Source organism: Mauremys mutica, unplaced genomic scaffold, assembly GCF_020497125.1.
Source record: "Mauremys mutica isolate MM-2020 ecotype Southern unplaced genomic scaffold, ASM2049712v1 000891F_np12_obj, whole genome shotgun sequence".
In the NCBI taxonomy this organism is placed as follows: domain Eukaryota; kingdom Metazoa; phylum Chordata; order Testudines; family Geoemydidae; genus Mauremys; species Mauremys mutica.
The window spans coordinates 132,269-155,076 of NW_025423068.1; the positions used below are offsets into that span (position 1 = coordinate 132,269).

Below are 22,808 nucleotides of genomic sequence, written 5' to 3' on the forward strand. Positions count from 1 at the left end.
ATCAAAAATACTGATCCACTGTCATTTGCTGTAGAAAAAGTAGGATAAAATTGAGCAAGAAATGCTTCCCAGGGGTTATTAGGACTGGAATTGCTATTTTCAACAGCCATTGCCATTTTTTTCTAGTTTTGTTTGTTTGAAAGGAAAACAGTGATATTGCACTGGCAAATTCCCCATAGAAACAAAGAATAATAAAGGCACCTCAACTGTTCCTCATTTATGGAGGACAGTCTTATAATATGCATCCAGGTATCCTCCAATCAGACAACCTGAAAATTGTTCCATTTTACTGCAGTTCTGTAACCATATGGGAACCAGGCCTTTCTGTGTTCTGTGCACATCCAAAATTCCTGCCGAATGACCCATCCTGGGAGCGAGTTACCAGTGACCCAGGGCTGGGGTGGAAGGAGGGTGCAGGGGGGGGGGAGCACCCAGGCCTGGGGCAGCAGGGGGTGTGTGGGTTGGGGAGCATTGGTTGGGGGGAAGGGGAGAGCCCAGATCTGGGGCAGCACAGGATGTGTGTGGGGGAGCCCAGGGCTGGAATGGCAGGGGGTGTGGGTTCGGGGGGGGGGGAAGAGCCCAGGGGTGGGGTGGCAGGGGGATGCAGGTGTGGGGAGGCCCAGAGCTGCAGCGGCAGTGGGTGCAGGTTGGGGGGAGCCCAGGGCTCGGGCAGCAGGAGGGTGTGAGGGGGAGCCGAGGGCTGGGAAGGGGGCAGCCAAATTTTTTTTTGCTTAGGGCAGCAAAAAACCTAGAGCCGACCCTGCCTCCATGCACTGTGAAGTAGGTAGGAACGGATCATTATTATCCCTACTTGAAAGAGGGAGAAGCTGAGGCTGAGAAAGGAGAATTGACTTGTCTTAGGTCACACAGCCAGTCAGTGGCAGAGTTGGGAATAGGACCCAAGAGCCCTGATTTTAACCATCAGATCTTGAATTTCAGACACTGAATTACCTGAATAAAGTGCTCTCAGATGAGCTCCAGACCAACAACAGTGACAGTAATTATTCAGCGAGTATTTGAGGAGAACTGCAATGTAAGAGAGAATCATGAACTGCTCAGAGACAATTAATGCAGAGAAGCAGCAAAATTCATCAAACATAGAACTGGTTCTGACTTATTTCCTTGGTCTTAAAAGAGAACAAGGACCTGAGTCTCCTCCCTGTCAATAACCCCCTGCTCAGCCAATCAGGATAGAGACTGAGGACGGGAGGCTGAGGGTTCTCACCAGAGAGCCCAAAGGATGGCCCAGGTCATTGGTGGGGATCACTGCCCGAGCTCTATTTCAGCCCCACATTTTTGGGTGGACCTCCCACAGTGAGAGCTGCAGAGCACTCCCCTGCAACACAACACACACACACACACACCTCTCCTGCTGTTGGGAGGGGAACAGGAGAAAGGACAAAAGAAGCAAAAGACAAAGAGAAAGGAGGGAGGGATGGAGGAAAAGATGAAACAAAAACGACAAATCCCAATGTCCCCAGTGATTCTAAGGGACAAAATCCCAGGTGTGCAATAAAATTCTGCCTCCTTAAGCTCGAGTTTTCCATGCCCAGAATTCAACTCTCACCAGATGGATCAGACTGAACAGGTTTCAAACCTCAAGGAGGCGCTTACCTTCTAAACAGGGACGGCTGTTTTCTAGTCAAATCACTACAAGGGAAGGAGAAAACTCGAAAGAGGTTCCTCCTGGCGCTCACGTCTGTGAACCTGAATACTCTCTCAGTCCTCAAAGAGAGACCTGGAGAAGGAGACTTGCTGAAGCAAAGCCACAGGGGTCTCTGAGGTTTCCCTGGCCCCTCGCCCCTGTCCTGCCTGGCTGATGTCAGCATCTCTCTGTGAGGTCACCACCTCCCCACTGCCTTAGAGCAATAGTCTGAGGTCCTGCAAAAGACCTTTGTGATGTCACTGCCGCACCCCTCCCTTGCTGTGCCAATGTCCTGCCCCTGGCCAGGCACTTTGGAGGTTTGAGCTACTCCCTGTGGATCACCCCACTCAAGGAGCGTTCCTTCTAGGCAGCAAGCCGGCTAGACAGGGAAACATCAGGTGCTGCTCCCAATGCTTCACTCAGTTTTTCAGAAATTAGTCAACTTTATGGCCAGAAGAGACCATTAGAGCATCTAATCTGAACCCCCTGCATATCACAGGCCTCCTGTATGACACAAGAGCTACTTTTGGGGGAAAACACATTCCAGAAAGGCATCTTGTCTTCATGAAATGACATCAGGAGATGGAGAATCCACCACTTTCCTTGGTAGCTTGTTCCTGTGGTGAATCATCCTGACTGTTGAATATTTGTGCCTTAGTTGTAATATGAATTTGTCTCTTTTCACCTTCCAGCCATTGGGTCTTGTTATGCCTTTCTCTGCTCGATTCAAGAGCCCTTTAATACCCAATCTTTTCTCTCCATTAAGGCACTTCAACACTTCAATGAAGTCACCTTTCAATCTTCTTTTGATCAGCTAAACAGGTTGAGCTCTTTCAGTAGCTCACTAGAAGGCATTTTTCTCCAGCCCTCAGAACATTTGGTGGCTCTTTGCTGCCCCAGCTCCAGTTTCACAACATCTTTTTCAAAGGAGGACACCAAAACTGGAGGCTATTCCAGTATCAGTCTCACTGATGCCGTGTCACCTCCTGTGACATTATTGACATAATCTGTAACCAGGCACTTTGGAGGTTTGAGCTACTCCCTGTGGATCACCCCACTCAAGGAGCGTTCCTTCTAGGCAGCAAGCCGGCTAGACAGGGAAACATCAGACGCTGCTCCCAATGCTACACTCAGTTTTTCAGAAATTAGTCAACTTTATGGCCAGAAGAGACCATTAGAGCATCTAATCTGAACCCCTGCATATCACAGGCCTCCTGTATGACACAAGAGCTGCTTTGGGGGCAAACACATTCCAGAAAGGCATCTAGTCTTCATGAAATGACACCAGGAGATGGAGAATCCACCACTTTCCTTGGTAGCTTGTTCCTGTGGTGAATCATCCTCGCTGTTAAATTTTTGTGCCTTAGTTGTAATATGAATTTGTCTTTTTTCACCTTCCAGCCATTGGGTCTTCTTATGCCTTTCTCTGATAGATTAAAGAGCCCTTAAATACCCAATCTTTTCTCTCCATTAAGGCACTTCAATGAAGTCACCTCTCAATCTTCTTTTGATAAGCTAATCAGGTTGAGCTCTTTCAATAGCTCACCAGAAGGTATTTTTTCCAGTCCTCAGAACATTTGGTGGCTCTTTGCTGCCCCAGCTCCAATTTCACAACATCTTTTTCAAATGAGGACACCAAAACTGGAGGCAGTATTCCAGTATCAGTCTCACTGATGCCATGTCACCTCCTGTGACGTTATTGACATAATCTATAACTGTATAGATCACCATTGCGACCACTGTTCTATATTTGCAGCCAATATTACAGAGAAGTGGTCGTGTAAGGGGTCTATGGAGAGGTTCTGATTGGCTGATTATAATGATGCTCTCTCTAGATGTGTATCATTTTTTGGTAGTTGACATTATGAATATTGGCTTTCTGCTGCCTGTATTTCGAACTTGTGCTCTGCTTCAGGGAATGATACCTTTGTTTAATTGATGAAAACATAAACTAGACACTTAGAGGATTGGAACGGATTTCAGCTGATGGACAGGTTTGCTAGGTTTTTATGCATTTGGACAGCGAAATGTTGAGTGTTCACATTTATTTCAAGCATCCTCGTATGGTGGAGCTCCTGAACATAATGGAGAATGGAAATGAAAATGTTTTTCTTTTCTTTAAGAGGGCACCGGGGTTTGAACAAAGGACCACCTGATCTGCAATTAAACACTCTACCCCTGAGCTATACCCCCATTACAACAGGAGTATGGAATCGTGATCTCCAGGACTTTGAAGGACAGACCCTGCTTCATCCAGCTCCTTTGCCATTCCCAGACCACAGGTGGTTTTAAAAATGGGGTTTGATTAAACTTCTTAAATGTGGTAAACACCACAGCTTGCACCCCCACTGATATAGCTTCTCCCCATGACAGAGCTGCCACCTCCTGGGAAGTGGATTGACTACACCAACAGGAAAACTCTCCCCCCTCAGCATGGAGCAGTGGTTCTCAAGCTGTGGGTCAGGACTGCAAAGTGGGTCGTGACCCTGTTTTAATGGGGTCACCAGGGCTGGCATTAGACTTGTTGGGTCCTGGGGCTGAAGCCAAAAGTCTGAGCCTCCCCCCCAGGGCTGAATCCCTCAGGCTTTGGTTTTGCCCTCCCCCCCCGAGTGGAGGGGCTTGGTCCCTCTTTCCAGGGCTACGTATTAAGTTATTTTGGCAGAAGGAGGTTGCAGTGAAAGGACATTTGAGAAACCCTGGCATAGAGCATCTCCATTACTGAGCTGCAGCAGCATAGACTCACTGTTTGAAATATTGACCTGGCCTTAGCCTCTGAATATGTCCAGGCTTGGCTCCCTATGGCACTGTTGTGATCAGACCCTGGAAGTACAGCCATGGAGACACCACACACCATTCTTGCCTACCTGGCAAGGATCAAACCTTCACAGAAAGACACACATGGTTTTCTAGCCCAGCTACCTGAGGCTTCAGCCACAACCACTTAACACAGGGGCCTTTCTACACTCTGGTTCTGTTCTCACTGAAGGGTCATTTCCAATTGTTCACCCGGACCAGCTTCCCCAGCACACTCACTGCTGTGCAGCTCTGTACGTGTGGCCATGGCTGAACAGCAAGAATTCCTGCCCATTTCCCTACTGGCTGGAGCATGGCTAGAGTGTATCTGTGGTTAATGACGTTGCTGTAGATGGTTCGTTTCCTGCCTTGGCAATTCAGACAGTCCCTTTTCCCAACACATCTCCAGGACATCAGTCCCTGGGTGGGTCTCCTGGGCAGTGGAAAACATCCCTTGTTTGGCCCTGCCAAGGGGATCGTGCAGAGCTGAGACGTCCCTCGGCTTGGATCAAAGGGGGAGTTGGATGGAATTTATCACACAACCCTCCCTGCTCCCCAGAGCCCCACGGGGAGAAGCTAGAGAAGGGGGAGTCATTCCTCCCCTGCGCTCCCAGAGGAGCTGCTAGCAGGGCCACCCAGAGGCGGGGGCAAGGGGGGCAATTTGCCCCAGGCCCTGGGTCTTGCAGGGGCCCCCACAAGCAGGAGCATAGCTAGGGGGGAGCTGGGTGGGGGGGCTGCCGCTCCCCCACTGAGCACATTCCCCCAAAGTGGCGCCTTAGTAGGAATTTGGAATAAGGTGGAAAGATCTGGATTTCTCCCCCGCCTCCATCCCCCCCATGCAGAGAGCGGCACTGCTGATTGGCCGCCGGGGCCTGATTGAGCTGCTCCCATTGGGCCTCCAGCAGCCAGACCCCCCCTTGCACACACACACACACACACACACACACACGCTGCGGGGGAGGGGCTGTGTGCTGGCACGTGTTTAACTTTGGCTCCAGAGGCAGCCAGCGGCTCAAGGTGCCGGGTGGTAAGAGGAGTCCTGGGAGGCAGTCAGGGAGCAGGGGGAGGGTTGGAGGGTTCGGGGTGGGGACTTTCTGGGGGCTGGGGCAGTCAGGGAGCAGGGGAGGGTTAGATGGGAGGAAGTCTGGGCCTCTGTCCAACAGCAAAACACAAGCCTAGAAAAGCAGCCGTCAGCGGGAAGTGCTGTCAGCTGGCCCGGGCAGCCTGCACGGCCCCCGGCCCGCTTGCCTGAGCTGTATTGTTAATGCATTTTAGTTGGAAGATGCAGCCTGAGTGATTTAAAGGCCCCAAATGCAGCTGAAAGAGCTGGGAGAGTTGCAAGCTTTCTCTGCTGGGCTTTTCATCGGGGTCACACAATGCAAACCTGCTCGAGGCTCCGCACAAGAGAGATTTCTTGAGGCCGTCCATGCAGCTCACAGCTTAAGCTCTTCTAAGCTTGCAGCCGTGGCACAAAAGGATTTGGGAGCAGTTAACAATTCTGTGTGGTTAAGAGATTTTCATTTCCTGGGCCCTGCTACCCAATGCCACAGGGCCCCACAGGGGAGACTGAGTGAGTAGCCCGGCTTGTCCTCTGCAATCCCTTCCCTGCTTCTTTCCCTTGTGTTTGCAAGGGTCTCATTAACATGCTGCATCCGAACGCGCCTTCCCTCCAGAGACACAGTCTCCGGGCTTCTCCTCCTTCCTCACTTTCTCCTTCTCTCCCTCTCTGTGGTTTTTCTCCATGCCCCGTCCCTGGTCTGTGCTCCCTCTCCACCCCATGCACTGTATTAAGCACGTCTCTGCCTCTCTTGTTTACGGGCCCTGTGCTGGGATGGCAGAGGCAGGGCTATTGTTGTGTTCTCTGCTGGGTCTGTTTGGATCAGACTCTAAAATCAAACGCTCCCTTTGCTAGCAGGATCCCTCCGCCTGCTCGCAAGGGCTTCTGGCTACCCACTAGAGCCAGGTGCTAGGGCAGAAGCAGCTGCCCATGTACCCTCAATGGCAGGAGCGGTGTGTGGTCCCTGCCCCGCCCCCCCCCACTTTGGATTACGGGGTGTGTCTTGGTGTATATTGGGGGTCCTGTCAGGGGGCGGGGAGTGGTTGGATAGGTGTGGGAGTCCTGGCAGTCTGTCTGGGGGCAGGGGTGTGGATAAGGGTCGGGGCAGTCAGGGGACAGGTGGGGTTCTAGGGGGCAGTCAGGGACCGGAGTCCCAGAAGGGGGCAGTCAGGGGACAAGGAGTGGGGGGGTGTCGGGGGTTCTGAAGGGGGCAGGAAGTGGGAGGGAGCGGATGTAATTAGTAATTTGATATGTTGGGTGGTGCCTTTTTTTATGATTTTGCTTCCGCTCATTTGAGACCCTGGCTACACCGCTGCCCACGGGAATCCAGTATTCTACAGTATTGCAACTTTTTTGTCTGGAAGGGGCCCCCGAAATTGCTTTGCCCCAGGCCCCCTGAATCCTGTGGGCGGCCCTGGAATAATGTCGAGTTTTTGCTCAGAGGGGAGGAGGGCAGTGGGGAGGGATCCTGGAAGCAGGGGAGTTGGACAGTGTGGGGAGGGGAGCCCAGCAGTGGGGGTGGGGGGCAGAGGTCTGGGGAGAGGTCAGGGAAGGATCCCAGCGTTGTGGGAAGTGGGCAGCATGGAGAGCCCAGGCCTGGCATGGGCTCTGGGCAGAGTGACTCTGTCCTTCTACACTCCCCCCCCCGGCAGGCTAGGCAGGACGGGGAGAATTACGTGTTTGTTGGTAAATGTCGATGTCTGTGTAAACACAGGACCCAATGGCAAAATATTTCCATTGATAATCATCAAATCTGACAGATGGGCAGAGTAAGAAACATGCTGCTTGAGAACGTGTCCTGTTCTAATCCGATACGGGTCCCTTCTGCCTTGGGCACCACCAGGTGGGTGTTTCATTTCCCTCCCTATTTTCACACAGAGACACAATGTCCTTTGCATGGATCCATGAACAGCAAAACCTCCCTGTGTCTCTTGTCTGAGCCAGGGCATTCGATTCCATTGACACCTTCTCTCCTGCAATGGTAACAGTCAAACAGAGGAGACGTGGCTACCTTCAGCCCTGGCAGTGAGATATTCCCTCTCCTCTTTCTTCATGCTGATGTTGTTATTCCATAAAACATGAACCATGGAATAAAAAGCTGAGTTTACTCCAGGGTGAGGAAAGAAAGGAGCCACCATCTCCCAAAAAAATCTCAGTGCCCCAGAGAAAAGCTGCCCCTGTTATTGGAACTAATGATGTGCTGGAGATATGTTGGGAAAAGGCACTATCTGAATTGCCAAGGCAGGAAACGAACAATCTACAGCAACATCATTAACCACAGACACACTCTAGCCATGCTCCAGCCAGTGGGGAAATGGGCAGGAATTCATAACGTCAACTATAAAAATGATACACATCTAGAAATAGCATAATTATAATGAGCCAATCAGAATCTCTCCATAGATCCCTTACGCGACAACCTTTCTACAATATTGGCTACAAATAGAACAGTGGTCGCAACGGTGATCTATACGGTTGCAGATTATGTCAATAACGTCACAGGAGGTGACATGGCATCAGTGAGACTGATACTGGAATACTGCCTCCAGTTTTGGTGTCCTCGTTTGAAAAAGATGTTGTGAAATTGGAGCTGGGGCAGCAAAGAGCCACCAAATGTTCTGAGGGCTGGAGAAAAATGCCTTCTAGGGAGCTATTGAAAGAGCTCAACCTGATTAGCTTATCAAAAGAAGATTGAAAGGTGACTTCATTGAAGTCTTGAAGTGCCTTAATGGAGAGAAAATATTGGGTATTAAAGGGCTCTTTAATTGAGCAGAGAAAGGAATAACAAGACCCAATGGCTGGAAGGTGAAAAGAGACAAATTCATATTACAACTAAGGCAGAAATATTCAACAGTCAGGATGATTCACCACAGGAACAAGCTACCAAGGAAAGTGATGGATTCTCCATCTCCTGATGTCATTTAATGAAGACTAGATGCCTTTCTGGAATGTGTTTGCCTCCAAAGTAGCTATTATTTCATACAGGAGGCCTGTGATTTGCAGGGGGTTAGATTAGATGCTCTAATGGTCTCTTCTGGCCATAAAGTTGACTAATTTCTGAAAAACCGAATGTAGCATTGGGAGCAGCGTCTGATGTTTCCCTGTGTAGCCGGCTTGCTGCCTAGAACGAACACTCCTTGAGTGGGGTGATCCACAGGGAGTAGCTCAAACCTCCAAAGTGCCTGGCCAGGGGCAGGACATTGGCACAGCAAGGGAGGGGTGTGGCAGTGACATCACAAAGGCCTTTTGCAGGACCTCAGACTATTGGTCCAAAGTGGTGGGGAGGTGGTGACCTCACAGAGAGATGCTGACATCAGCCAGGCAGGACAGGGGTGAGGGGCCAGGGAAACGTCAGAGACCCCTGTGGCTTTGCTTCAGCAAGTCTCCTTCTCCAGGTCTCTCTCTGAGGACTGAGAGAGTATTCAGGTTCACGGACGTGAGCGCCAGGAGGAACCTCTTTCGAGTTTTCTCCTTCCCTTTCAGTGATTTTACTAGAAAACAGCCGTCCCTGTTTAGAAGGTAAGAGCCTCCTCGAGGTCTGAAACCTGTTCAGTCTGATCCATCTGGTGACAGGTCACTTCCCTTCTCTATACCTCAGGCTCATCCCCATCTGTCCAATGGGAACAGGGATAGTTCTCGAACTCTGGGCAGTCCTGAGCCTGAGTGAGATAAGGGGCGATAAAGCCCTCTGTGAAGGAGAAAGGAGAGTTTCACGGTGTTTAGCACCAAGGAATTCTAAAGTTTGCTAAAATGTCTAGTCTGTGGAAACAAGAAATGGACGGGGCCAAACTTTTTAACCACTGCCTTTTCTAAATCCCGTTCAGGGGTGTGAGTCCCTGTCTTTTAGGTACGTGGGGTTCTTTGCCAGCAGGAGAGAAGAGGTTCCTGCCTCCATTTTTGTGGCCTTAACAAACCAGGTGTTGTGCCCCAGTTCTCGTCTGAGATCCCTGAAAAAGAACATCTTCCCATCCATGAACAAGACAGGACCTATCTTTCAAAGGGGAACAAAGAGACCCCTGGGCCTTACAGACTAGCCAGCCTCACTTCCATAGCTGGAGAGATACTGCAATACATTCTTAAACAGTTTGTCAGCAGCACCTACAGGATAATTTGGTTCTTAGGACAAGTGAGCATGGATTTGTCAAGAACAAATCATCCCAAACCAATCCTCTTTCCTTCTTTGGCAGGGTTCTGGGCCTAGTGGAGGTGGGTAAACAGTAGATGGGATCTATCTTGGGGTTACTAAGGCTTTTGACACAGTCCCGCAGGACATTTTCACAAGCAAACGAGGGAAATGCGGTCTAGAGGCAATCAGTGTCACGTGGGTGCAGAGCTGGTTGAAAGCCCAGACTCCAAGGGCCCTTCTCCATGGTCGGCTGCCCAACAGAGAGGGGGCACCTTGTGGGTCCGGCAGGGATCAGTCCGGGGTCCAGTACTATTCAATAGTTTCATGAATGATTTGGAAAATGGAGTGGAGATCCTGCTTCTAAAATGTGCAACTGACACCAAGCACTTTGGAGCTCAGGACTGGAATTCAAAACGCCCTTAACGAATTGGAGACTTGGTCTTCTTGAGCCAAACCCCATGGCTGGGCCCCTTTCTCTAGACTGGGCTGAAGTGAAACCCCAGAGCCAAACACTCCTCCTCCTGGGCAGTGCGCTCCGACCTTGAATGGTCAGATGCTGCTTAGCGCTGTCAGAGCAGCTTTGGCTGGGGGATTCTCCCAGCACTTTCCAATAGCGGGAAGGTACGAAATCCCCATTTGCCTGCTGGGGACGGAGCCCTAGAGGGGGGAGCAACTTGCCCAGAGTCCCACCGGAAAAGGAAAACAACCAGCAGTGGAACCAATAGGGGTGTCAGGATCCCGGAGGCGCTGTCACCCCCACACTAGGGCGGTGTTCTGCACCCCCTGCGGCTGGCTGAGTTTCTCTGTCCCTTGGCAATAAGACAGCCTAGAACCCCAACCAGGGTTATTCTATCTGCTACCCAAGATCCATAAACCCGGAAATCCTGGATGCCCCATCATCTCAGGCATTGGCACCCTGACAGCAGGATTGTCTGGCTATGTAGACCCTCCATCATCATTCCACACAAAGATGGACTACAAGCCGTCAGGAACAGTATCCCCGATAATGTCACAGCTGAACTTTGTGACTTTGTCCTCACCCATAACTATTTCACATTTGGGGACATTGTGTACCTTCAAGTCAGCAGCACTGCTATGGGTACTCACATGGCCCCACAGTATGCCAACATTTTTATGGCTGACTTAGAACAACGCTTCCTCAGCTCTCGTCCCCTAATGCCCCTACTCTACTTGTGCTACACTGATGACATCTTCATCATCTGGTCCCATGGAAAAGAAAACCCTTGAGGAATTCCACCATGATTTCAACAATTTCCATCCCACCTACAACCTCTGCCTGGACCAGTCCACACAAGAGATCCACTTCCTGGACACTACTGTGCTAATAAGCGATGGTCACATAAACACCACCCTGTACCGGAAACATACTGAACACTATACTTACCTACATGTCTCCAGCTTTCACCCAGACCACATCACACAATCCATTGTCTACAGCCAAGCTCTAAGATACAATCACATTTGCTCCAACCCCTCAGACAGAGACAAACACCTACAAGATCTCTATCAAGCATTCTTACAACTACAGTACCCACCTGCTGAAGTGAAGAAGCAGATTGACAGAGCCAGAAGGGTACCCAGAAGTCACCTACTACAGGACAGGCCCAACAAAGAAAGTAACAGAACCCCCACTAGCCGTCACCTTCAGCCCCCAACTAAAACCTCTCCAGTGCATCATCAAGGATCTACAACCCATGCTGAAGGACAATCCCTCACGCTCACAGATCTTGGGAGACAGGTCAGTCCTTGCTTACTGACAGCCACCCAACCTGAAGCAAATACTTACCAGCAACCACACAACAAAAACACTAACCCAGGAACCTATCCTTGCAACAAAGCCCATTGCCAACTCTCTCCCCATATCTGTTCAGGAGACACCATCATAGGACCTAATCACATCAGCCATGCCATCAGGGGCTCATTCACCTGCACATCTACCAATGTGATATGTGCCATCATGTGCCAGCAATGCCTCTCTGCCATTTACATTGGCCAAAACAGAGAGTCTCTACATAAAAGAATAAATGGACACAAATCAGACATCAAGAATTATAACATTCAAACACAGCCAGAGAACACTTCAATCTCCCTGGTCACTCGATTACAGACCTAAAAGTCGCAATATTACAACAAAAAATCTTCAACAACAGACTCCCATGAGAGATGCTGAATTGGAATTAATTTGCAAACTGGACACCATTAAATTAGGCTTGAATAAAGACTGGGAGTGGTTGGGTCATTACACAAAGTAAAACTATTTCCCCATGTTTATTTGTCCCCCTACTGTTACTCACACCTTCTTGTCAACTGTGGGAAAGGGGCCATCCTGATTGTCACTACAGGTTTTTTTCTCCTGCTGATAATAGCTCACCTTAACTGCTCACTCTCATTATAGTGTGGATGGCAACACCCATTTTTTTCATGTTCTCTGTGTATATATATATCTTCCTGCTGTATTTTCCACTGCATGCATCTGATTAAGTGGATTTTAGCCCACGAAAGCTTATGTCAAATAAGTTTGTTAGTCTCTAAGGTGCCACAAGTACTCATTATTTTTGCAGATAAATTCATGGAGGTGAAGTCCATTAATGGCTATTAGGCAGCCTGGGTAAGGAATGGTATCCCTAGCCTCTGTTTGTCAGAGGGTGGAGATGGATGGCAGGAGAGAGATCACTTGATCATTACCTGTTAGGTTCAGTCCCTCTGGGGCACCTGGCATTGGCCACTGTTGGCAGACAGGATATGGGGTTGGATGGACCTTTGGTCTGACCCAGTCTGGCCATTCTTCTATTCTTATGAAGGGAGGGGCAGAGCCCTGCAACAGAGTTTCTGTAGTGTAGTGGTTATCACATTTGCCTAACACGCAAAAGGTCCCTGGTTCAAAATCAGGCAGAAACATGATGGCTTAATTTTTCCCAGCTCCTAGTGGCCTGTCCCTGCTGTTGTAGGAGCAGCAGTGATTTCTATGTTCAATAGGTCTGTTATACTTCCCCCATTCCCATTTTTGTCTCCTCTCCCTCTCTGAATGCCTGTGAAGTGGCTTTCCCCCCTCCCCCTCCCGCTCCCTCCTGCAATGCTTGTGGGATGAAGGGGCTGGTTGAACAGCTGGAAGATCAGAAGAACTCCTAGATAGACAAGGTGTCTGGGACTCTCATTAGGCAGCGATCACACACCCAGAGCATGGACACTGGCTGAGGTGGAGTGTGACCCACCAGATGCAGCCAAGTCATCTCTAGTCGCAGGCCATGAGGAGCAGGTCCTTAAAAGGGGAAGGGGCCCTGTGTTCAGGAGTCACTCAAAGCTTGTACCTCCAGTGAATGCCCTTCGCCCCGACCGCCTGGCCAGTGGTTCGCTGTGTTGCAGTTCATTGTGCCTCAGGAAGACTTACCTTCATCGCACTGTCCATCACGGCGCTGTGGGACACTTACCTGGCAGAATCCTGTGCCTGCCTCTTGGCTTCCCAGGGGTGGCTACTTGCAGCCCAGGAGAAGAAGGATGGTTCTGGTGAAAGGAAGACAAGCAAAGCACTGGGAGGAAATTTGGGTGTGGGCTCTGCGCTGGGGGTGGGGGTGGGGTGCAGGAGGGGTGGTGCAGCTCCCAAAGTGACCGGTACACACAACCCTCTGGCAGCAGCTCCTAGATGAGTGGGGCCAGGGGATCTCCATGTGCTGCTGTCTGCAGGTGCTGCCTCCAGAGCTCCCATTGGCTACAGTTCCTGGCCAATGGGAGCTGCAGAGTCGGTGCTCGGGGCAGGGGCAGCACGTGGAGACACTCCCCCCACCCCAGGGGATGCTGGGACATGCCAGCCACTTCTGGGAGCGGCACGGAGGGACGGAGGCAGAGTGGGCAGGGAGCCACCTTAGTGCTGCTGGCACATCTCTGCACACCCATTGGGGAGGGGAGCAGAGGGCCTCCATGTGCTGCCTGGGGCAGGGACAGTGCACAGAGCTGCCTCCCCTCCCGGGTCTATTACAGGAGTGGGTGGGTGGGGTCTTTTGGCCTGCAAGGTGCAGCAGGTCAGACTAGATGATCACACTGGTCCCTTCTGACCTTAAAGGCTCTGAGTCTAAAAGGGAGAGGGAAGTAAAGGAAATTAAAAAAAAAAATAAACCAAGCATTGTAATACCAGGATGACTCCAACTGCTCATTATGTAGTCCCACCCCTTTCTTCCTCCACTGGGTGTTTAATGACCTGTTGGGATTTGGGACACTGATTCTTTCATTCCATTGATAAACTGATACAACATGACTAAAATTAAACCAATTCCCAGTGGAGGAATCATCATATCATTGCATTGGCTGGGAATCAAACCCAGGTCAACTGCTTGGAAGGCAGCTATGCTCACCACTATACCACCAATGCATCTAGTGAAAGTCTCTGATTTTTCACACTTGGTGATTGGTCACCTTACTTCTCAGCATGAGGCGAATGTCTCTGTGGTCTCTGCCATTCATCGTGGGGAGTTTCCCCACTGATAACAGTTCTTGCTGGGTTGGGGAGGGGAGAGAGAAGAGGCGTTTATTCTGTTTCATTCCTCTCCATTTTCTCTTCCTCCCCCTCCCTTCCAGGGTCCTCCCTTCCATTTCAGACTGTGCAGTGACACCCTCCCCGCACCCAGGACTCTCGAGCCTCTGGAGCAGCACGATCCCATGAGATCCTCAGTGACCAAGGGTCTTTTCCAACTTCCAGGAGACCCAGCTTGAATCTAAAGGAAGTTCTGTTCCTTCCTGGGGATCCTCTCTCCCTTCATGGAGATCAAGAGCATGAAGCCTCTGCCTTGCCTCCTGGGTCTGAATTAATGTCCCATTTCCCACTATGTGCTCGAAAGAAACAAATGTTTCTAACCCAGGTGAGCGGAGTTAATTCAGCTGGAATCCTTCACCCACATTCCTTAGGAGATACAGACTCTCTGTGACACAGACTGACTGGGGTTCATCTCTGCATGTCCCCAATGGGGAAGGAAAGACACTGAGGGGGAAGGAAGAAGATGGACAGAAGGAGTCAAATGGGGCTAGACCAGAATAGGACATTTTCTGCCTGTTAAAATCTACTAGACTCTAATTGCTTAAAACAAAACAAAAACCCACCAGCTTCTGTTTGAACCATCAGCTTTTCACAGAGCAGCCAAAGTGGTGAAGCACAGACACACATAACCACCGACAGCCCAAGTTTGTCTAAGAAGCACCTATAGTGGCTCATGCAGGGGGAAATACAGCTGTGGGTGTGAGTTCAGGCCTCACCCAGAGCGTTGGTTTTCATTAGCCACGGAGCTTCCCCCACTTCCTTTGTCTCAGTCACATGTAAAGTGCCATAGGAGGGTGATGAGAGTAAATTCTAAACTCTGAAATGCGGAGGTTGGCCCAGAGATTGGGATAAGGGGTTTGAAGAGAAAAAGCTCTAAGAGTATAAAACCAGACAGTCTCCAGGGGCAGGTACGGTACAATGCCTCAACAGGGAGCCATTTGGGGGGTTTCACTCCCTCTGTTCAATGTCCTGAGAGGTATTTTAAGGTGAAGATAACGCCATGGCTAACAGGTGACTGGCACGTCCTGGGTTAAAGAAAGGGACCTGGGTTACTAGTCGGAAGATTTGCGTTACCGTCACTGTCTGACCCCCCTTCAGTGCGGAGCAGGTGTGTATGTTGCTGTGTGGAACGCAGAGACTCCTGCAAAGCAGGGGCAGCTGTTTCCATGGCAGAGAGCCTGGCACTTAGGAGACTTTCTACACTTGCTGTTTTGAAGCAATTCAGTAAAATAACAGTGGAGCTATAATGTCTGGTCCAAAATTTCAGCCCCCCTGGTGCAAAAACGCTATTTTAGGATCTACATTGGAGGCTCCCGGCACTAGGACACCTGACCAGAGAGCTCAGTGGGGGCGTAACAGCTGCTGACTCTGAGGGTCCCGGGCTAAATCCACTTGCAGGGGGAAGTGTTTTGATTTATTTGATGGATAATGAGCACCAGCTACCAGGGGAGAAGCCCTGAGAGTTGCTGCCACTCCAGCTGCTGCTAGTGCAGGGGGGAGCCCCAGGGGGCCAGCTGCTGCTCTGGCCACCCCAGAAATGCTGCCAGAGGCCACCAAGCTGTGGCTGCTCCTGCTGCCCTCGGGACCACTGGTCAAGTGGTCCCCGGGCCAGCCGCATTGGCTGCTGCTTGGGCGGTCCCTGGAGCCAGTTGATTGAGTGGCCCTGGAGTCAGCCACTGTGCCCACTGCAGAAGTCACGGAGGTTGCAGGAAGTCACAGAATCCGTCACTTCCACCACCTCCGTGACAGACACGGAGACAAACCCCTCCCTGCTGTGACTGCAGTTCCTGGAAGGAAAGAGAGGAACAGAAAGAGACGAGAGAAAGAAAAAGAGAGATTCCCTGTCACCTCTCTCCCTGCTGCCTCCCCCCTTGTATTCTGTAACCCCATTTCACTGGGTTCCCTGTGCTGGTGCCATGGGGGTGACACTAGAGTTCTGGGGATTTGGGGGGGCTCTTCATTTCTCAACATTTCACCCAAATTTGTCTTTGGGCTGAAATTTCTCCTGTTAGGCCTCTCAGTCAGAGCTGTACCCCACCCTGTTTGCGGGGTGGGGGGGAGACGGGAGATGTAAATTGCAGAGCAGGCACAGAAGTCGCTCATAAAGGGTCATATTGATCTGGTGACTGGTTCTGACCGGGGTCACATGTCCTCTGACACAGGCTCATGTGCAGAACATGGGAGCTCTGGCTTGTCCTAAATGCTGTAGACTGTGAGTTCCTGGGAAAGGGCAGGGGACAGGGAGCAAGAGGAGAGAGGCAGAGACATTGGAGATGAGGAATTGGGGGGAGAAGAAGGAGAGAACAGAGAGACAATAAATGATTGAAGCAGAACAGGTGTCCCAACTCCATCTTGCTCATCACAGGTGTTCAGAGAAACAGGTAGTTGTGGGTTTTCCAGTGTCAAGTCTGAACTTTGATTCTAACAATGTGCATTGAAATATCAAGGGGATCTCCACATACCTGATCTCTTCCCCCCTCCCCTTTTTTAGTATTAATTTTTATTTTGACGTGTTTGGCTTAACCGTGATCGTCTCTTTCCCCACCTGTATTGCAATTTGGGGGTTATGTTTATTTTGCCTCATTTTTGTTCATGTCATTATAATTGTAACAGCAAAGGAATCTGCAGGAGCAAAAACTGACTCAAAACTTCATTTCCCCATCATGCCGGAACATCCTACAAACAGCTCACGCAGCTGGAATCGTAACACGCAAGGCCAGGGGATGGGAGATGCAGGTTTCCAAGTGTTCTGTCTTTCTCAGATGACACATTCCAGCCCCTTGTGTGCCTCCATCCTGTACGACCTGCTGGACTTTGACACATTTATTGTTTGATTCTATAGATAAAAGTGATTGTAACACAATGTGACTGAAATTAAACCACTTCCAGATGAGGAAACAACAAAAGAGAAAAGCCATTATTGCCTTGGCTGGGAATCAAACCCAGATGAAGTGCTTAAAAAGCACCTACGCACACCACTATACCACCAATGCAACAGCCAGGAGTAGCTTTTCTGCAAGCTGAGAGTGCTGGCAAAGGGGGTGACACATGACCACAGAGTTAGTGAGCAGGGTGGATGGGCTGGAAGCTGCCTGACAGCTGGGAGCAGAGTTACCATCCCAGAGTGACTGAAAGGGAGCAAAGGTGAAAACAGATCTCACTGGGAGCTGGCCCCACCCCTACCCCGCCCCTAGGAGAGGGGAACTGAAGCTCAACTTCAATCACAGAAAAATCTTCCCTGAGAAGGAAGGGGACAGCTTGTTTTAAAGTCCAGGTTTGTGTTTGTTCCTGCTACATACGGAGAGGCTGGGTAGTGCTGATTCCAGCCCCAGACTCTGGGGGGATAAGGAACAAATTCAGGCTGCCAGTGACCTGCAGGAGGGAGATGATCTTTTGACAGTGACGGACGCCTCGTCCTAAAGGCCTTTGTCTGCCCCCTTCCAGTGACTGTTTGGCACAGGAATGCAGCCCCCACTCCTGGGTCTCTCCTGGGGAAATGATGTTTCTGTGCAAAACACCAAAGATTTTAACAGAAAGGAAGAAAAGGAAATAGCCACACGATGGGACTAGAACATAAGGAATGAAACACAAGATTCTTCTCCCCTGTGCATTGACTTTTAACCTTGTTTGTGGTGGTGTTGTATCCATGTTGGTCCCAGGGGTCCTCTGGGGCGTCGGGCATTGGCCACTTTCGGGAGAGTGGGCTAGATGAACTGGTCTGACTCAGTGTGGCTGTTCTTATGTTCTAACTGCTGGTTATGGAGGAGACGACCTTCCAGGCTACATAGAACTAAAGAAGGGTGCTGGGTTAGCTCCACAGCTTGTTTCTTTCACCAACAGAGGTTGGTCCTCTGCAAGCTCTTACCCTCACCCGCCTTGTCTCTCTTGGACTGTGAAAAGTGCTTTCTCTCCACTCCCCTTGGAGAGACGTTAAGTTTTCCTTTGGGCAACTATCAGGCTGAAGCAACTGTATTGACTGTGACACTAGAATTGAAGATTTAATATTATAAATAAATGAGTCTAAATCTGAGGTTCTGGTTTTCACATTGGTTTTTCTAACTTAGTTCCCAATGCTCTTCTAGAAAGGCCTCCAGGCTGCCTGCCCAGCCCAGCAAAAGTGGCAAGGAGAAAGCCCACAATGCTGCTCTTTCAGGTAGTTGAAGGCTGCTATCAAACCCCCCTCACTCAGTCAGTCCCCAGTCTGTGGCAGTGCATAGGATTCTTCCATCCTATGTGCAGGACTCTGCACTTCTCCTTGTTGAACCTCCTCAGATTTCTTTTGGCCGAATCCTCCAATTTGTTTAGGTCTCTCTGGACCCAAAGCCTGTCCTCCAGCGCTTGGATTCTTTACATGCTTTCACAGGGCTGGTCTACACTGGGGGGGCGAGGGATCAATCTAAGATACACAGCTTCAGCTACGTGAATAGCGTAGCTGAAGTCGAAGTATCTTAGATCGATTTACCTCTCGTCCTCACGGCGCAGGATCGATGTCTGCGGCTGCCCGTCGACTCCGTTACCACCGTTCGCGCTGGTGGAGTTCTGGAGTCGACGGGAGCACTTTCAGGGATTGATATATCACGTCTAGATGAGATGCGATATATCGATCCCTGAGAAATCGATCGCTACCCGCCGATATGGCGGGTAGTCTAGAGGTACCCACAGAGCAAAGAGCACATGTTCCATGATTTCATAGGGCAGAGTTTTGTGCTATCGGGAGCTTTCCCTGTGTGAATTTGACAGGTGGATCAACATAGAGACACATTGTGACCCTTCTCAGGGTGCTGAGGGCTGTGAGTCTCTTGTTGCCACCTGCTACTAGGAAGAGGGAGTTTTGCATTTGGATGTTAGTGACCAAACTCACCAGCCTGCTGGAACTCAAGGACCCTCCTCTGAGCTACAGCAGCCACCCTAACCCCTGAGTTCCTTCAATGTGTCCCCCTGTGGGGTCCAGCCCAGATCACCAGATACTCGGTGAAATCTCAGATCCTCTCTTCCCAAAGTATCCCAGATTACTAGTTTTACTGTGGACCATTGCTACTGTATCTCACACAGCACCTGAGTACAGTTATCGAACAAGCAAAAAATGTATTTAACAAGGGATAGAGATTTAAACAAACAAACGTGAGTGATGGAAACCAACTGTTACCAACTAAACAAAGGCAGAAAGTGATAGAATAGAAAGGCCAGCACAAAAAACAGAGAGAGGAACAATAAGATATTAAAAGGACAATGGTTGGAACGCTCCATTTCTCTCAGTCTTTGGATTGATGGGTACTAGAGCTGTAGCAACAGTTGAGGAACCAAGGTAAATTAAATCAAATTAACTTTTCAAGGTTAGCCATCATTTCCTGTACGACTAACAAAACACAAAAACAAGACAACTTTCAGTTTTCCAAAATAATTCAGATTATCACACAGTCTCTTACTCTTTAACCAATAACTTCACCTATAATTTCATTTTAATTGGTAACAATAACATATTCAAAGATCACAAATTCTTGTCATATATGTTAGTTTTCTTTTAATCCCCATTGCCAACAACTGAACCTTCGCTCAAGTTGTGGTTTCTTCCAACATAGGTCCCAACCACTTCTGTGAGTTCATATATCTCAGGATCTTCAGCCATATGTGTTGGTAGAAGGGGTCTTCTATGTCGGAATGTTTGCATCATGGAGAAAAATACCTCTCTTTTCACACTTTTTAATCTTTCAAAGTAGGAGAAGGTAGAGAAGTAATGTAGATGCATAAAACACAAGAGAAACCTCTCTGGTCTACACTAAAGACATTTATCGGGATAACTATATTGCTTACGGGTGTGAAAAATCCACACAGCTGAGCAATGTAGTTACACAGCCCTAACCCCCTGTGTAGATAGTGCTACATGAGCGGGAGAGCTTCTCCTGCCAACATAGCCACCGCCGCTTGTGGGGGCTGGACTAATCAAGTCTGATGGGAGAAATCTCTCCCATTGGCTTAGAGCATCTGTTATTGCAGTGCTACAGCAGCACAGCTACATTGGTGCAGTTGTGCCAACATCAGCTTAATTGTGTAGCCACAGCGTCAGACACAAAACCATAGAATCAGGACTCAACATGTGTGTATCCGGAAGTCTGAAATTGGAGGCTGACACATTTGTTGCCTCATTGGTTACCATCATTTCTACAGCCTGAAAGTCCTTGTTATCCAGCCAGGCAGCCAGTTTGGGATCCACAGGGAAGGACTGTCCTATGAAGCACTCTCTCTTTGCATCCAAACAGTGAAGGATGAGTGTTCTCAATCTAACCCTGGCGTACTTTGGAAGTGTAATCAGTGACACTGAACTAGGAAGTGGAGTTGTACAAACCATTTTCCTTGGGTCACCATAGCTTCCTTTACTGGGGTGGAAACCAAGAACTGGGTGTGGACTCTTTCAACCTCAGCTCTTTCCAAATCCTTGGTCATGGAACAAGATCATGGAACAACAAGGTTGGAAGGGACCTCAGGAGATCATCTAGTCCAACCCCTGCTCAAAGCAGGACCAGTCCCCAGATTTTTACCCCAGATTCCTAAATGGCCCCCCTCAAGGATTGAACTCACAACCCTGGGCTTAGCAGGCTAATGCTCTAAACCACTGAGCTATCCCTCCCCCATGGTTTTGGATAGGGTAAATTTACACTTCTCTGCAGAATACTTTACAAAACCACTTAAAATCTCAGCAATGTTAATGAGGAGTGGCTTCCTGAAACATGCCCAGCTTTTCTTTAATTCGGTGGCACAGGTCCAGGGAAGGGACTGGATACAGGCCTGGATCAGAATCTTCGTTAGTTACCAGAGCTGGAGATTCTATTCAAACATGGCTATTTTTCTGAAGCTATTACATTTTCAACACTGGTTTCATTTTATACACATCTTTAGCGCCTACAAAGGATAAATTCAACCAAAAACTCCACTTCTATTTCCTCAACATCTGTGTCATGAAAGGCTGCATTTCCCATACCATAGGATTTGCTAGGAGAGATCTTCTGTAGGGCCTGGGTTACAAATGCTCTGGGAACCAAACACATGGGCATGTTGCCTAGTTCAAAACCACTTACCATGGTATTCTCTTCCCAGATCATCGGAGACAATATTGCCTTAAACAACTGAAATACACTGTGATCAGATGCACTTCCTTCAGTTAGTTGGGGTTCTGCTGTTGTTCACCATTTCTGAGTGGAGATTTTAAATCACTGCTATTTCTTTGTTAGCCTGTCCAGTAAATTAGAGAGTTCTCTCCTGTTGATAGAACTGCACTTCAGCTTTCTCCATGTCATCATGGAGGGATAGGGAAAAAGCAAAGTTGAAATCATAAATGAGGACTTTAGCGAAGGGTCATTGTCTTAAATTCTTCAATAAATCTGAGCTACATCCTACCAAACTGAACTAATATCCAATTGGGTGACCAAACAGCCTTCAGGAAAGATAGAAACCCGCATCACAGAGACACAGAATACATGACAAAGAAAGTGTCAAGTGAAATTCCAGAGCAGGTTACATCTGATTATTCAGAATCGGGACAAGAGTCTCCCATCACATTCTCCTCTGATCCATTCAAACCTGCTTCCCTCATCCCTGTCTCCATAGTCAGTTATGTTATTTACAAATTTTTTAGTATCGTAGCATCCCCATAATGAGGGAAAAACAGACTTCTTGCCAGAAGTGGCTTTACAATAGATGGAACCTGGAATTTAAACTCTAAATGATCACACTGTATTTGGGATCCATTTGAATTCCCCTCCCAGGACTTTGACATTTTCATCTCCAGTCATAGCGACTCTGATATAGGATTAAAGAAGTCAAAACATCATCTGCAAGCACATGACACTTTGAGAAGTGGATGGATAGAATGTGATGAAGATAAACTCTGCCTGGCTCAGGCAAAAGGTAAGAGATCTGCAGTGATGGGGAAGGAGGGAATCTCTGAGTCACCCCATCTCCTTCTAGTGTCACAGAAGCTGTAATTATACTTTTTTCCTGCCCCTGCTCCTCTTCATTTACATATAATTTGAAAAATTCCCAATATAACTGCTCTTCAGCACAACCCGGAGCAATGTGAGAACAACTGGCAAGGATACAATCTGTATCACTGGTGACTAACAATAACTTTGCAATAGGAGGAATGGTATAAACGTGACGCTCCCTGGTTCCTCATAGGAAGGGCACACTCCAATTACTTGTGGGACAATAGAAAGGACAAATAGGTCCATCTCAAAAGAGGGCGAACTGCAAAAGGCAAAAATGGGCCACTCATCTGGACAAGCTGAGGGATAACGGTGCTGCAAACAGTTCAAAGAGCTTTAAAAGTTACTATGTGGGAATCAGGAAAAGTATTAAAAAAACAAAGTATTGATAGCCCTAGAGATTTTTACAATGTTGATCTCTCTTGCAGATTCTCTGATGGCTAAACATGGGTGCCAAGAGAAGGTTTTCCCACACTCATGGCATTCATAGGGCCTCTCCCCTGTGTGGATTCTCTGATGCCCAGAAAGGGCTGAACTTTTAGTGAAGCATTTTCCACACACACAGCATTTATAGGGCCTCTCCCCTGTGTGGATTCTCTGATGGGTAATAAGGTGCGAGCTGCGACTGAAGGTTTTACAACACTCACGGCATTCGTAGGATC

General features: G+C 48.9%; 2 non-coding genes across 2 annotated transcripts; one reads left to right on the forward strand and one right to left on the reverse strand.

Moving 5' to 3' along the window:
- Positions 1–12,467: 12,467 nt before the first annotated feature.
- TRNAV-AAC lies at positions 12,468–12,540 on the forward strand. Its single transcript has one exon. It is a non-coding gene; the product is annotated as a tRNA-Val (tRNA).
- Positions 12,541–13,933: 1,393 nt separating this feature from the next.
- On the reverse strand, positions 13,934–14,005 carry TRNAG-UCC. The gene has a single exon. It is a non-coding gene; the product is annotated as a tRNA-Gly (tRNA).
- Between the last annotated feature and the right edge of the window lie 8,803 nt (positions 14,006–22,808).